The sequence below is a fragment of the Lepeophtheirus salmonis genome, chromosome 4, assembly GCF_016086655.4.
Source record: "Lepeophtheirus salmonis chromosome 4, UVic_Lsal_1.4, whole genome shotgun sequence".
Classification (NCBI taxonomy): Eukaryota; Metazoa; Arthropoda; class Copepoda; order Siphonostomatoida; family Caligidae; genus Lepeophtheirus; species Lepeophtheirus salmonis.
In genome coordinates this window covers 35568573-35580890 of record NC_052134.2, presented here as the reverse complement: position 1 = coordinate 35580890, position 12318 = coordinate 35568573, and positions in this window count along the sequence as shown.

Genomic DNA, 12318 nt, shown 5'->3' with positions numbered 1-12318 from the left:
TCATATAATCAAGAAAATTGGAGTTATCTTGGACCACACGCGCACAAAGTTCCTGGTAACGTCCCACTAACTTCTTCACCATCCATATGGGTAAAGTCTAGAACGCCCTCCTTATCTCAGCTCTCAGGGGTCTTGTGGTACTGTGGGGACTTTTATTGGAAACCTGTTCTACATTGCCTCAGACAAAATATTTTAAAGGATTCAATTCCGGGAGTTAGGAGGCCAAAAACTCGGCAACCAAAGTCCAAAGTTCAATTACCTGTGTTTACCCGTAAAAAATTATGGAAAAACATCCTTAGTAACAACTCTACTAATAATTTATCAGGAGGTCAAATACTTGGTATTACTTCTTAACTAATTAATTATATATAAAGTTATAAAATGAATAAATAAAATACTGTCAAATATTTCGACAAATTATGTAAAAATTTTAAACCAAAAAAAAATGTATGGAAGTGACAGTGAAAATAACTGTCCAGCCAGGTTTGACCATTGTTATATTAAAACAATTTATTCAAAAAATAAATATGCGTGAAAAGCATATCCAGGGATCGACAGGACCTAGACAAAATAAATTGATTTGACCTCTTCAAATATCAAATATATAGATTGATAGATTGACCCTCATTTATTCAATTTAAAATATGTCGATACAAAGAGTGTCAAAATTCCTAATTTCTTATATTTTATGCGGAACAAATCAGTTGAAATTTTAGGGAATTATACAAAAATATCTTTTATATGTATGTATATGATTTATAGGTATTATTTACCAACATGTATATATAAAACTAATTTAACCACCTGTTGTACCAAATTATATTTATATAATTCCATTTACACGAGAAAGTTTTTTTTTTTTTTTAAACTAGTTGTAAATTCTGACAGTTAGACTCTATGATATTAATTAAAGGGATATTGCTTTAATATTTGAATTGAATATTTAAATATTACGTATGTATAATAAATGAAATCCATTTGCCTAATAATTTTGAATCCTAGGGTTATATCGGTACTATATGATTGAAAGTCAGTCTTATACTTACCAGTATCTGTCTTTTATGGTGCTCCAGGCGACTAGTACCGGTCTGTGGTTCAACCAGTAACGGGTCGTACAAGAACTCATTAGTTATTTTTCTGTTGTATTTATTAACTAAGAGAGGGACGATAATAAAGGGGTACTTACTACTTCATCTACAGTTCGTAGGAGAAGAAGAAAATATTAAGTATGAATACAAATTACAAAAGATAATTAATTGTGCGAGTTAGTTGTTAATTATTTATGGGTTGATAATTTGTAATTGACTCATTGGATTTCACGGGCTACAAGCTACAATGCCGACTACATGTTCTTTGCAATCATACTTAAAAATGTATTTTTATCCTACCGACTGTAGACGTACACCTCTATCAGACTTCCAGCTTAAGTGGAGTGGTCCTTTATTTTGATATGACGTTTTCTCCTCACTTCTCCCCAAAAGTTAGATCCAGCTAGCAAAATGAATAAGAAATAGGCCCCCGCAAGTATTATCTAGTTGTAAAGAAACATGAATAATCAACGGATAGCAGATCTTCTTCGCGCCCATTACTCAGTATCAGAGTTCATGGAACATTTGAATTCCTCTGTTGAGTTTGTCAGTGAGGTCTGGAGGCTCATAACCATCAGTAAAAGCCTCTGCAGGTAGGCAGGAAGTGAAAGACACAGTAAGATTGTCACTGAAGACTTCTTGACCAGTGTGGCCTTTAAAATTTATCCCAGGGAGTACCAGGAGGTAATGAACCCCTAGTTTTAGACTATCTACATCCCGAAGAGGATTACAGTTGGCCAAAAAGCTCAGTACCTGGATATTAGGCCATTACAACTAGGAAAACCTCACCAATTTCTGGCTTCTAAACTTGTAACCCCCTCATCTCCAGACTGCTCGACACTGGACTATGAAATATGGGCCTTCGTAGAGAACATAGCTTGGTAAGTCCGCCCCACAACACTGATTTGCTGGATGTCTCTGTTGAGAAAGAGTGGAATGATATGTCTAATGACTAGGCTATCCATTTTTGCAAGGCCTTCAGGCCCAAACTGGAGGCCATGGTGATCAAGGAGGACATTTTGAGAAATAATTGATGATATTATAAGTTAGAATTAAAGATAAAAAATACTCCTGAAACTATATACAATATATAATGCACCTGTTGTTTTTGATAAAGTTGAATTAAATCTCACTATTAACCACGGTACAATTTAGTTGCTCTCACTCTATAGTCAAAAATATCATACAAAAGTTTCATAATCTATGTATAGTTAACAGTTGCCTCTATGTGCTATGGATAGGAGAGGGGAAATTATAATTATATTGTACTTGTATGAAAATAAAGTTTATGAAAATTTAACTTATTCATCTAACATTAAACGAACTAAGACACTGTTATTTGTCAATATTAGTCCAAATATAGTTGGCTACAAACCTTTTTTTTTTTTTTTTGTTTGCTAGTCTTCGAGTATACTTGAATATGACATTATAAATACAGGGAGCGGGGATCAAATTGTCGCCAAAATATTTTTCTACAAAATAGAACACAAAATATACATTTTTTAATTTTTTTATTGAAAATCAAAACTATGACGAGCATATAGGTATAGAGTAGCCATTCATTCGATATAACCACCGTTGGTATCAATAACGGCCTCAATACGGCCTCTGAACCGGTCGTAGGCTCTTCTGACCATCTCATTGTCCATGTTACCAAATACCTCCTTGATGGAGTCCATCAGGCTGGCCTTGGTGCTATGGGGATGTCTGTTTGGATGTCTCTCGACATAGCCCCAGACAAAATAGTCCAAAGGATTAAGGTCGGGAGAGGAACGAGGCCACAAATCCTTGGTTATGACGTCATAACAGTTCTCGGTTAACCACTGCATGGAGATTTTGGACACATGGCAGGGTGCTGAGTCCTGTTGCCACACCCAGGGCCTGTCTCAGGGCACCCCTTGGATCCAGGGCAGAACCACCTTCTCCATAACATCCAGGTAGACCTCTGTATTGACCTTTAGACCCGTTTCAAACATGTGGGGAGGCATAACATGACCTTCACTGCTGACCACCCCGAACACCATGACCATTGCAGGGAACTTGGTCTTCATTACCTTCCTCACATGGCTGCTGCAGGTGGCTATCCACCTGTTGTTCTGCTTGTTGACCATCTGATCTTGACAGAAACTCTTTTCATCAGAGAAAAATCACAGCATCCCGGGCTGCTTTGGGTGCTTGAGCTTGTTGAGCAATTTTTTTGACTTCATCAGCCTGTTGTCCTTTGCCTTCTGGGTCAAGATCTGGCCCACCTGCATCTTGTAGCTCCTGCAACTTAAATCCACAGTCCCTTATTGTTTTCTCATGGCAGCCCAGATCCCTCGTCATGGTCTTCATGGACCTGGTAGGGTCATCCTCAACCATCTTCTTCACCTTGCCGACAAAGTCGGTGTCCCTGACGTTCCTGTCGGCGCTCTCCTCCTTGTGTGCCCTCTTTATGGTACGCTGAACAGTCCGTAAATTTACTCCTAATGTTGAAGCAATCGTTGAATTGGAGATTTCACCTCCAATATTAACCAATGTCATGACTACGGCGGACCTCAAAAGCTCCTAGTTCCACTTATAGCTCTTTATCTCCTCATATGATGACGGCATGATGCTAATTGAACTACGTATCGTCAGCTGACGAGAATTGCTTTCCTATTTGGTAACCGGTTTTTTATGTGATAATGTCGTCTTCAAGTTATCAAGGTTTAAAGTAGGCGACAATCTTATCCCCGCTCTCTGTAACTATGAAACCTGCATGAAGTTTGTTTAACTAAATTAACAAGGTTAATTCTGCGAAAAGAAGAAAAAGCTGTATATTTTATGAGTGAAAATGACAGAGCATGATAATGTGACATCCTGTGCTATCATAAAAAGCGACATCTTGCGTGTGAAAATGCCTATTTTTATATAGCTCTGGTCTCATCTATAGTGGTACATACATAATACATTATTAGTACAAAGGTAAGTTTAAATATCTTGATTTTTCCGAGAGTCATTGTGTAAGAGAAAATCCGCACGAAGGTTCTAAGTTCTTTTTATCTCTTAAATGAACACATAAGAACAACACACAATACACACACAAAACAATTATTTCCATCAGACTAATTAAAAATGGACAAGAGCATTGTTCTATAATTGTCTGTATATTTTCTACTCTTAGGAATAATAGGCTTTGTTCCATGTAGGAATCCTTGTTTTGATATTGGTGGGGATGAGGTACGTGGGTGGGTAAGTGAGTGAGTGAACGAATGTTCACATGCAAAGGAAATAGGTAGGTATAATCTATGTGGTAGATTTAGGTTATATGTAGAAAAAATGGAAACAGGTCACGAGTTACGGCATGACGTCACTTGTAGAGCATATTATTTTTGCAAATCCGATTTATGAAAATTGTTCTTTGTAGCTAAATCTATCTTTATTAGTAATAACATTTCCCGCTAAAATAACTAGCTTAAAAATGATTGTGGCCCGTCAACATAAAAGCAAGCTAGAATTATTGTTTTCAAAATTGAGAAAATCATTCTTCGACAAATTGCAACAGTTTATTTCCTTTTACAAATTATTCTGACTAATCCTAGTCACAATAAAAAAAGTTAAAGATAGTGGGATTTAATTTGAAAGTGACCATATTGGGGTCAAATTAAGTATCATAAATTAAACAAAGGTTTGAAACAATGGCTGCCATTTTTTTAGTATTTCAACTCATCCCGTAAATTTGCCAATAATTGACCGAATTAGTCAATGTTACATTCATTGGGCTGTTTGTACTCGTATATATGATGTAAAAAAGAATAATTGGACATTTTTCATTTAAGCATTTTTGTTTAAGAATATTTTTGTGTAACTCAATAACATATACTTATACAATATATTTTACCCGTCATTACAGAAACAAGTTAGATTGATTTACAAAAAAATTGAGTCTGTATTACATTTGTATTCTTTTACAATAAATTATTGTCAATTTCAGTCCTCAAATTATTCTCATTTTTGTGCGTCCAAATTGAACCTAAAGTAGAAAATATTCATAGTCACAGAATTTGAAAATGATAGATTTTTAATATTTGAAAGGCGATATCAGGGGTGTCCGAAGGATGATATTTTTTGGGGGATTGGTTTTTAGAATTTTTTTGAAAAGAAATTCTAATGTTTAATTTTTTTTATAAGCTTCAAAAATCCACAACTATTCACAAAAAATAATATTTTTGGAAAAAAAATACAAAAGTTCATAAGCTATTCTAAAAATATTTAAAATATCTTAGCTAATCGCAAAAAAAGAAATCTTTGGATATCTACAAAATAAATAAAAAAAAATTTTAATTTCAAATATTAAATTTTATTGAATAACATTTCAAAAATATATAGTTCTAGTTATTTTTAAAAAATTTAAAAAATTAAATTTTTTGGAAAAAAAAATTCAAATATTTTTAAATTTGCTAGTAAAATACAAACATTCCTTAATTTGGGAGGGGGCTGAAGCTCCTCCGCCCCACCCCCTTCGCACGCTCCTGCATATTGTGGTCAAATTTAAGAATAATAAACCAAATGAAGGATATATACTATTAGTTAGATTCTCCAGTGTTTCAACTCATCCCAGATATTAGAATACAAGGCCTCGAATTGATCGAAATATTATAATGAAATATTGAGTTCCGTGCACCTACATAAATGAATTTAGCTTGTTTTGTTTTTTTAATTTAGCATTTCTACTTTTTCTTGATTCTTGTTCAAGATTGTTTTTATGTTAACTCACTTTCATATGTGATTTAATTAGTTCATTATATACAAAAATATATTTCTATGTACAAATGTATGGCCATATTTCAATACAATATGGTGTAGGTTATATATTTTCAATGCATATTTTTAAATTGATTGGCGCATAGTTTCATTACATTATATAAATAAATGTCTAATAAAACTGGATATAAATTTCAATTTTACATTCATTATTAATTTTCTTTATTAATGTGTCAAAATTTAATTCGAAGATATTGCTTCAATAAAACAACCCTCCACAACAGTACAATAATATTTAAAAGGCAGAAAATTATGAAGCAATATGTATCGTGTACAAACAAGGCCGGTTATACTGTAGGACGGCTTATGGAAACAATAAATGTGCGGATTTTCAAAAAAATATAAATTTTGATTTTTTTCTTTTTTCAAGGATAATTATTTCGAATCCTTGTTACTTTTTAAATTGCAACTTCATTTACACAGTACAAGCCCATATTTTTTATAATCAACCGTGAAATGGTCTACGCCCTTTTAAAACTGACCCTCTGTACATGTTGGAACTTGTATAAGTTGATTGAATAGGTAAGAATTTCAACGTCTCATAAAACTTTTTATTAATACAAACATCAGCTTCTTTAGTTACGTACTAAAATTGAGAATTAATTATCTACTAGCGAGGGTACACGGCATTGCTTGGAGTAATTAGACGTCGAAACACAGACAAAATATTGAAATTTTAATATAAATTATATGTTATTTTCTTTTCTATTTAATATAACATGGTGAGCTTTAGCTGCATACACTCGCTGCTGAATTGTTATTCTTGGATCAATTAGTTGCACAGTTCTGAAATATTAAGTGCACACTCAAAAGTGAAGCATATACAGACAAACAGACATTCAAAAATATTGAGGATTTAAACTTCATAATGTCCCACAGAATACTTATCAATGAGTAACTTTTATCAAGTGAAATAGTCTAGCATATAAGTCCAAAATTACATCATTACTACAAGAAAACAATTCAAATATTACAGTATTCTAATTTTTTCATCCTATTTTAGTTTTTACTATTTGTAAAATTTGTTTGAATTAGGTATAACTTGTATGAAACATATATATTGTAATTGTAATTTAGTTTGTGATATTTTATTTGTTTATGTTTATAATTAACATACTAAGTAGAATAAAATAATCAAATGCATTGGTTTAAACAATTGAAATCCAATTAATACTGCTTCTGAACTAGACTGGTAGGTTAAAAAAACCTTTGACAATGAAAAACCAATTCCTCACGCTTCCAAAAAATTTATTTTGATTATAAACAAATACAAAACTAAAACATTATTTCATTGGAAACAGAATCTTAATAAAAAGGTTTTTTACCTTTACTTTGTACTTTTGAGGATTAAATTGTTTCACATTATTATTATTATATTTTTTTTTTTTGAATGAGTTTTCGAACCTACGAACAATGAGTCCAAGAGAATCACTTCACCCGGGTGTGTTGTCCAAAGAGCTACTTCACTATTTGTCTTATAGAAATACTAACTAATATATCAATCGTTTCTTCTATTTTGTAGTTATTCATTACCCTCACCAAAATCATAAAACAAGCAGCTTATGTTGACAAGGGTCTTAATTCAGTAGTACCATAAGTATCGCTCCTGCTTTCTTCTGTCACTCTACAAAATGTCCATCCCTATAATAACCCATAACAACAAAGGCTTTACAACAACTTTTATAATCACCTATCGGGCTCTTTCATTAAAAAAAAAAAAAAGTAACTAGAACCCTGTTTCCACTACTATTTACATCATCTATTCGCCATCCATATAATCTATTTGGAGATGGCATTTAAATGAGAAACGTTATTTGGTGTAACTGTATTCATTGCCAAGGATTGATGAAACGGTTAAAAATCGAATTTGAGTTAAAACTCATGAAAAATTAATAGGATAATATATTTTGAAATATACAAAACTGAATCCTTTACATTTTGAATTTTACTCTAGTATATTAAAATGTTATAAAATTCATGATATTTATAAGAAAAGTTCACTCTTACATCCCTCATGAGAGTTGAACTCTGGCTAAACATTATAATGCATTATTTCGTTATAGTAAAAATATATTAAATAATAAAAAAAGAAAGGCAATACGAAAAAAATAGAGCACTAATTACATCTGTATCATTTGTATGTCAAATATCTCCTCAATAAGTGAGTTATAAATTTTAATAAAATTATATCAATTGATAGCAAAATAATCAATTATTGAAATTATATAAGAAAAATAAAAAAAACGGACAACATAATTACAAAAATGTTACTTTTACGAATCAAAATTATTTATTTTTTCATTAATAATTTGCATCATAAAATACATTAGTAATCGAAATTATATAGTTTTTTTTTTTTTTTTGAGGAAAAGAGTTGGATGCTACGCGACTGTCTCCGATATCCCTTACGATATTACGAATATATGAAAGCTTTTTAGAAAAGTATTTTATTTAAATTGTTCTATGAATATAACCATGGTTGGAATCATATTTTCTTCTCTTATTCTTTTTCAAAAATCTGTCAAGGCATTCAATTCCTCATTTATTTCCTTTCATTTGTTTATTTTTTTAAGCCGAAATAATGACCACGAGTATACATTTCGCAACAATTTAGATATTTACCAAAAAAACCTCTAAATATTCATTTTGAGCACAGATGACGTCCCTTCCATCTAACACAAACAATTTTGTCTTCCCTTGCTAAATTATTTCGTAGACAATTCAATTTCGCCAAAAAATTGATCAAGTGGGCGTATATTAGTCTCTTGGTTTTAGTTTTTCCCTTACGGTATGATATGACTTTTCAGAGCAATAAAATTGATAAAATGAACATCTTTTCTAGATGTTTTGTTTTCAGTTACTCAGGCGTTCCATAAAGAACGTAAAATACGGTGCCCATTTTGCACTCAATATGCAAGCTTAATGTTTTTTTACGTTTAATTTTTAATTGTTTCATTCTCTGTTTCTTGTTGACTGCTACCACACATAATATATTACTTCATTTTCCTTATTTCATTTATATTAGACTGTTCCGTTTTGGTGTTAGTATTTTTCTCCCTTTGCACAAAGAATTTTTCTGAAGTGTATCATAAAAAAAAGGAATTTGGAAAAGTTTCAGGCCTCTCAGATCATTTTTAGCACGGTACAGGGCATTTAGTTTATTAAAATAGTATTTATAGGTCAAAAGTGAGCATTTTTAGGCTTCTTGTACTGTCAAAAATATTAGAAAAAAAAATACATAGTAATTATTTTTATGAATATATAAAAATTTTCAGTAATAGTTATAGAACAAGAATGAGGAACTGCAAATAGTTAAGCTCATTATGATCGAAAACTAAAATATATCTAAAGTACAATATTTTACTCATATTTGGAACGCTACAAGAAGTCTAAAAATGCCCAAATTGGATCAAAAATACCATTATTTCTTTTTTAAACAAAAAAGGATCTCTACCACAATAAAAAGAATTTGAGAGTCCCCAAACATCGCGGAAGTCTCATTTTTTATTCTAGCCATTAAAAAAGATATTTTTGGAGGGGAGATAAAACTGAATTCAAGACACTCTAATGTAAGTATCAATGTAGATTTAAATTTACCTACTTCAAAGATGCATTTATTCATTTGTAACAATCTAATTGCATTAGACAAGGGGGGGGGGAATCAAGTAAGTATTGTTTTACTATCATGTCTGCCCCTAATTAAGATTGATTAAATTAAAAGTGTAATTAGATTAATTAAGCTACATAATAATGAATAAAATGTAAGAATATGTATTATGCATAAGCATTCTTATACAAGTAAAGTCATAATTAAATGATAATGACATGGTTTTTTTTTCCAAAAATAACTTTTATGCAACTTTTAATATAAATAAATATTTATCTTTTATGAGTTTGTAATATTAGGTAAGCTGAAAAGTTCTTGGACTGTCATAAATATTGTGCTGAAATCGGCAAAAAGTTATGTCTCCTGTTGGGCACTAGGGGCATACCTTTTGTTGGCTATTTCCAAGTGTTTTGCTCAAGTAGTTCATTTGCACAACATGTGTAATCCTTTATGTGTTTAGCCACGTCAATATTAAAATTGATATTTCAATAATAATAAAAATATCCTTTGTGTTACTAGTATTTTGTCGGGCCTTATTTGATAATATTTTATTAATTTGTAACCAATACAAGTAAAAAAAAAAATTTTAATGTCATATTCAGTTCTTGTAGTACTTGACAAGCTGATTGTGAATCTGTAATTAGATTTCTGGTTTTCAAGAATTTTTAATTTGAAATTTTTGAGTATTTATTAGTTTGAGACAACTTTTTGATATAAAAAAATCAACAATTCAGTTAGTTGTTGTTGATTTTTTTTTGTTGACTTGTGAAAATTTTGAAAGTTTGATAAACATTATCGAACAGTGTATGTTCCAAAATGAATAAAACATCTTTCACTCAATTCATATCTCTTTTTTTTCATATTCATCGATGTTGGGATACACAAATAACAAAAAGGCATTAAAAACATTCTTTGAGACCTCAATAATGATTTATCAAAATTTGTTAACTATTAATAAACTAATAAATTACTATACTAAAAAAACGATTGTACACAGGAAGTGTATGAAAAGTTAAGATTTGGTATAGACGAAGAACCAAAAGTTTTTTTTTTTTAGTGGATAATATGGTTGTGCCAATATACAAAAAATAACACGCCAGAAATCTACATATTTATATATATTTGTGAAAATATTCTCCCAAAAATACTTCAATTTTATTCCATGATATACAAGATAAATTATAAAGCAATACTTACATTGCTTTATTTCCACAAAACCTCGATTAGAAAGTGCTTTTAATACAATAACGCTATAGAAAATTCAAGAACAAGGGTTAGAAAAAGTAGTATTACTATTATTGCAAGATCATATACAAGATAAATATTTTACTTCCCTTTTTCTACCCAAAAGACAGAAATATGTTCCATAAATCAAACCTATTCGATTTTTGTTTATTTATTTTTTACTTATTTATTTGTTGTATTTTATATATATAATTTATCCAAGTATAAGAATCTGACTCGAATGGACTTTTTTTTCTTAGTGCACGGAAAACTGCCCTAGAGAAAATTGCCAGTTAGGAAAATTGCCTGCGGAAAAATTCCCCGTATTTTGTTCAAACTTTATGATGAATGATAACTCTTTATAAATTATCTTAATATTATTTAGGACAAATATCTAAACATATTTGTTTGTTCCATCCTCCAGTGGAGTAACTTCAAGTATGAGTAATCGTATTGCAGTATAGGAGGAGGAAGGGGGGAATAAATAGGCCTCATAAATATTTTTGAATAATCTCCGCACTTTAGTATTAGGGGGTACTTTGGATGTATGTGATGCCTTGGCAGTGGTTTTTAAGGATCCAGGGGTACACCAAGTACCCCGAGCAACCCAAGGCCTTTGAACTAAGATTATATATTAGACTGTACCGAAATTTGGTATCGCCTAATATTTATTTATTTTAGATTTTATAAGAGTTACATAAGAGAGTTTTCGTAGTCCAAAATTAATAAATTGGTAAAATAGAGTATTTTATTTGGCATAAATAAAGACTAAAAGTAACTTTGATAACAGTACATTTGACAGATAGTATCAAAAACCGAGATTTTAGTTGTAAAAATGAAGAAAAAAATCAAAATAAATGCGTGTAATACACGGTAATGAAAGACAATATTGATTTATTAGAAGTATGTTTGGAACTAAAATACTCATATAATGAGACAAGATAGAGAAAAGTTACTAAATAAACTTAAAAGCCTGTAACTTGATTCAAATCGATAATTTGACAAAAACAACATCAAAATTTCCTTTTTTACGAGATTTTCAGATTTTCAAATCAAAACTCGTCCATGAAGGACCATTTTTTCGGAAGTTTGATGGTTATTTTCTTGTTTAGAGAGAAGAAATGAAAATAAAAATATAAGGCGATACCAAGTTTCCAACTTTTGTCATCACGGTACACCCGAATATATATATATATATTTTTTTTATTTGGGGGAGGGAGGCTTGGTTCTTGGAATAACAATAACAAAAAAATCTTTTAATTGAAAAATTGTATTTCAAATGAAAAAGCAAAAATCCACAGTTATATAAAAAAACCCATAGCTAAATCCATAGCAATTTTATACAAAAAATAAAAATAATTGCCCGAATTTACCGGGAAATATTTTGCTATAACCTCGTTATCTCAGGGCGGGCACTGATAAGGTGTCGTTTAAGTGTCCTTCCAATGACCAATAACATATAGCCAAACAACGAAAGAGTGGCCCAAGAAAGAAGCACCTTAAAATAATGTAGTGATCTTACCAGTCTTAGTATATTAATTCCATTGAAAATATGTATCAGTTGACATGCATACAAAATTGGGAAGGGTTAAATACTTATTTCCTCTACTGTAC